Below are 5,067 nucleotides of genomic sequence, written 5' to 3'. Positions count from 1 at the left end.
GGTGCACGCCTTGGTGTGCACCCTGGAGTGCACTTTGGTGCTCACCTCGGTGCAACACTTTGGTGTGCACCTCGGTGTGCACCAAAGGTGCGCACCTTGGAGCGCACCAAAGGTGTACACTTTGGAGCGCACCACATAGGGTCTTTGAGAGGTTGGCGCAGTGCGCACACCAAGGTGGGTGTTGAGGTGCGTGCCGAGGTGGGTGGGTGCTAGGGTGCGCTCCATGGTGGGTGCCAGGGTGGGTGCGTGCTAGGGTGGATTCCAAAGAGGGTCATAGGGTGGGTGCCAAGGTGGGTTGGTGATATAGTGGGTTCAAAGGTGGGTACTAGGGTGGGTTCCAAGGTGGGTCACAAGTTGGGTGCCCAGGATGCGTGGGTGTTAGGTTGGGTGCCAAGGTGGGCTCCTGCGTGGGTGGGTTGCTAGGGTGGGTTTCAAGGTGGACGCGAGGGCGGGTGCCAAGGTGGGTAACAAGTTGGGTGTTAGGATGGGTGAGTGCTAGAGTGGGTGCCAAGGTGGGTGGGTGCTAAGGTGGATGCCAAGGTGGTTCACAGGGTGGGTGGGGTTCTAGGGTGAGTTCCAAGGTGGGTCACAGGTTCAGTGCTAGGGGTGGGTGTCAAGGCGGGTGTCGAGGTGCCTGGGTGCTAGGGTGTGGATGCCAATGTGGGTCATAGGGTGGGTACTAGGGTGGGCTGCAATGTGGGTGCCAAGGTGGGTAACATGCTCGGTGGGTTCTAAATTGGGTGCCAGGGTGGGTGTGCACCCACCTTGCCCGAGGTGGGTGCCAAGGTGCCAGTGTGGGGTGGGGTGCTAAGGTGGATGCCAAGGTGGGTGAGAAGGTGGGTGATAGGTTGAGTGGTAGGATGGGTGGGTGCCAAGATGGGTCACAGGGTGGGTGCAAGGGTGGGTAGGTGCTAGGGTTGGTGTCAGGGTGGGTGGGTGCTAGGTTGGGTTCCAAGGTGGGTGCGAGGGTGAGTGTCAAGGTGGGTCACAGGTTAGGTGCTAGGATGGGTGAGTGCTAGGGTGCAAAGGTGCCAGGGTGGGTGCTAGGATGGGTCGATGCTAGGGTGAGTGGCAAGGTGGGTCCACAAGTGTCAAGGTGGGTGCCGAGGTGGGTGCCAAGTCGGCGACTGCTATGGTGGATGCCAAGGTGGGTCACGGGGTGGGTGCCAAGTTGCTAGGTTGGGTTCCAAGGTGGGTGCCAACGTGGGTGCTAGGGTGCGTGGGTTAAAGGGTGTGTCACAACGTGGGGTGCCAGGATGGGTGCGCACCCACACTGGCCAAGACGGGTGCGGGTGCAAGGTTGGGTTCCAAGCCCGGTCACAGGCTGGGTGCTAGGATGGGTGGGTGCCAAGGTGGGCACCAGGTGGGTGCACCCACCCTGGCCAAGGTGGGTCACGGGGTGGGTCCTAGGGTGGGTAACGGGGGTGGGTACTAAGGTGCGTGCCAAGGTGGGTCATAGGGTGGGTGCCAAGGTGGGCACCAGGGTGGGGTGTGCACCAACCCTAGCCAGGGTAGGTCACGGGGGTGGTTGTCGGGGGTGGGCGTCAAGGAGCCAAGGTGGGTGGCAAGTAGCCAAGTTGCGTGCCAAGGTGGGTGTCGGGGTGGGTGCCAAGGATCCAAGGTGGGTGCCAAGGAACCAAGGTGGGTGTCTGGGTGGGTGCCGAGGTGGGAGCCAGGGTGGGTCCCAAGGTGAGTGCAAAGGTGGGTGCCAGGGTCAAGGTGAGTGCCAATGTGGGTTCCAAGGTGCCAGGGTCAGGGGTGAGTGCCAATGTGGTTCAAAGGTGCTAAGTTGGGTGCGAGGTTTGGGTGCGAGGGTGGGTGGGTGCCAAGGTGTGCTAGGTGGAAGCCCGGGTGGGTCGGCATCCCATGGGTGTCGAGTTGGGTGCCTGATGGGTGCTTCTTGTCAAGTTTTAGTCGTCGGGACTCATTTCGAGCCTTAGAGGTCGTTTCTTGTCCGGTTGCCCTGTCTTCGACCTGGGAACCCAATTTTGGTCCTCGGGTCCCATTTTTTTTTGTCTCGCATCCACTTTTGGCCTGTGGCCTTTTCGGGGTCGATTCTCGTTTTGGGCATCAGAGCATGTTTCTTCTCCTAAAACCCAATATTTGTTTATTAAGTCTCGGAACACATTTTTGTTCTCGTGGACCCATCATGGGTCTTGGAACGCATTTGTGGTCCTTGGGTCCCATTTTGCATCCCGAAACTTGTGTTTTGGTGCTTGATCCCTATTTTGGGTTGCCCACCTTGCACCAAGTGCGCACCCGGGGCAAACCGAGCGCCTTGGTGCACCAGGGCAAGATCGAGCGTGCACCCGAGGCGCCCCCGAACATGCACCAAGGTGCACTCGGCCCACATGTGAGCGCAGGTCGTTGCGCCCGAGGTGGTGTGTGGGCACCGCGTTGCAGACGGGACACTGCACGCACACGACGCCCCCTCCAGGTGCACGCACGTAGGCCGGGCCGGGTGCACACCCGACGCCCTAGCAAGGTGCGCGCACCCGGGCAGGGCTCACACTTGGCGAACGGGGCGCACTTCGCGAGGGAGGGTGTGCACCTCGACGGGGGTGGGTGGCCGGGGTGGATTCGCACGTGGGTCGCGGTTTGCTAAGTACACACTGCGACAAGCTCATAACGGGTGCGATCATACCAGCATTAGTGCACCGGATCCCATCAGAACTCCGCAGTTAAGCGCGCTTGGGCCGGAGTAGTACTGGGATGGGTGACCTCCCGGGAAGTCCCGGTGTTGCACCCTTTTTTAGTTTTTCGCCGGGCGTCGCAATGCTATTTGAATAAACCTTTTGCCCGTTTGCGTTCTCGTCGGGGGCCGGGCCGGGCCGGGGTGCGCTGCCCCGCACTACCGCGCGCGCGGGGGGCGACACCGAGCGCGCAACCCGAGGCACCCCGAGCACACAGGCCACGGTGCAACCCGGGCGTTGTGCGCGCACCCCGGTGCGCCCGAGGTGCTGCGCGCGCACCCAGGTGAAATCGGTGTGCACCTCGGCCAGTGCGCGCTCGGTCGAGTCGCGCAGCTTGGCCAAGGTGCACGGTGATGTTTCTTACTCTAAGGTTCCGCACCAGACGCCCGGGACAGGTGAGCGAAGCTGGGCGGGCGGCCGGGTGCGCGGCCGGGGCAGGTGCACGCAGCTGGAGAGAGCTTTGGAGCACACTTCGGAGCGCACCAATGATGCGCTCCATTCAAAAGTTTCCTGAAAAGGCAAAAAAAGTGAGATTATAGAATTTCCCACTTGAGAGATTGTAAAAAAAAAAAATTTAAAATGAAGGAAACGCGGGTGCCAAGGTGTGCGCAGCCCAGCCAAGGTGTGCGCACCAAGGCGCCCACCCTGGCGAAGGTGCACGCAAGGTGCGCACCCGAGGCAAACCGGACAATTAACCCAACTTTCGACTTCGCGCGCACCTTGGAGCGCACTTCGGAGCGCTCCTTGGTGCGCACCAATCTTGGGCACCTCGGAGTGCACCATGGCGCCCACCAAGGTGCGCACCCGGGGCAAACCGAGGCTCCGACTTCGTGCGCACCTTGGAGCGCACGAAAGGTGCGCACCATGGCGCCCACCAAGGTGCGCAGCCCAGCCAAGGCGTGCGCATCAAGGTGCGCACCCTGGCGAAGGTGCGCACCCGGGGCAAACCGAGCTCCGACTTCGTGCGCACCTTGGAGCGCACAAAAGGTGCGCAACCCAGCCAAGGTGTGCGCACCCCGGTCAAACCGAGCTCCGAATCGTGCGCACCAGAGGTGCACGCCATCGTGCGCACCTTGGAGCACACTTCGGAGCCCTCCTTGGTGCGCGCCGATGTTGCGCACCTCGGAGCGCACCCGGGGGAAAACAATGCAATTAACCCGACTTTCGACTTCGTGGGGCACCTCGGAGCGCTCTCGGGGTTCGCACCTCGGAGCACACCGAGGTGCGCACCTTTGATGCGCTGCCTTCACCAATTTCCAGAAAAGGCAAGAAAACAATGAGAAGGTGTGCGCACCGAGGGTGCCCACCCTGGCGAAGGTGCACGCGAGGTGCGCACCCGGGGCAAACCGGGGCTCCGACTTCGTGCACGCCGCACCTTGGAGCACACTTCGGAGCGCTCCTTGGTGCGCACCAGGGCGCGCAACCCAGCCGAGGTGCCCACCCCGGCGAAGGTGCACGCGAGGTGCGCACCCGGGGCAAACCGGGCTCCGACTTCGTGCACGCCATGGTGCCCACCGCGGCGAAGGTGCACGCGAGGTGCGCACCCGGGGCAAACCGGGGCTCCGACTTCGTGCACGCCGCACCTTGGAGCACACTTCGGAGCGCTCCTTGGTGCGCACCATGGTGCCCACCAGGGCGCGCAACCCCGCCGAAGGTGCACGCGAGGTGCGCACCCGGGGCAAACCGGGCTCCGACTTCGTGCACGCCGCACTTGGAGCACACTTCGGAGCGCTCCTTGGTGCGCACCATGGTGCCCACCAGGGCGCGCAACCCCGCCGAAGGTGCACGCGAGGTGCGCACCCGGGGCAAACCGGGCTCCGACTTCGTGCACGCCATGGTGCGCACCGCGGCGAAGGTGCGCACCCGGGGCAAACCGGGGCTCCGACTTCGTGCACGCCGCACCTTGGAGCACACTTCGGAGCGCTCCTTGGTGCGCACCAGGGGCGCGCAACCCAGCCGAGGTGCCCACCCCGGCGAAGGTGCACGCGAGGTGCGTACCCGGGGCAAACCGGGCTCCGACTTCGTGCACGCCGCACCTTGGAGCACACTTCGGAGCGCTCCTTGGGTGCGCACCATGGTGCCCACCAGGCCGCGCAACCCAGCCAAGGTGTGCGCACCAAGGTGCACGCGAGGTGCGCACCCGGGGCAAACCGGGGTCCGACTTCGTGCACGCCGCACCTTGGAGCACACATCGGGGCGCTCCCGGGTTCGCACCGGCGTTGCGCACCGTGGTGGGCACCTCGGAGCACACCAAGGTGGGCAGCGAGGTGCGCACCTTTGATGCGATGCCTTCACTAATTTCCATAAAAGGCAAAAAAAAAACGAGATTTTAAAATTTCCGTTTGAAAGATAGTGAGAAAAAGGGAATGCTGGT

General features: G+C 63.0%; 1 non-coding gene across 1 annotated transcript; it reads left to right on the top strand.

The window, feature by feature from the left end:
- Window positions 1-2,630: 2,630 nt before the first annotated feature.
- LOC131870655 (5S ribosomal RNA) lies at window positions 2,631-2,749 on the top strand. The gene has a single exon (XR_009368960.1). It is a non-coding gene; the product is annotated as a 5S ribosomal RNA (ribosomal RNA).
- Window positions 2,750-5,067: the final 2,318 nt, after the last annotated feature.

The sequence above is a fragment of the Cryptomeria japonica genome, unplaced genomic scaffold (assembly GCF_030272615.1).
Source record: "Cryptomeria japonica unplaced genomic scaffold, Sugi_1.0 HiC_scaffold_341, whole genome shotgun sequence".
Taxonomy (NCBI): Eukaryota; Viridiplantae; Streptophyta; class Pinopsida; order Cupressales; family Cupressaceae; genus Cryptomeria; species Cryptomeria japonica.
This window is presented reverse-complemented; position numbering and strand designations above follow the sequence as displayed.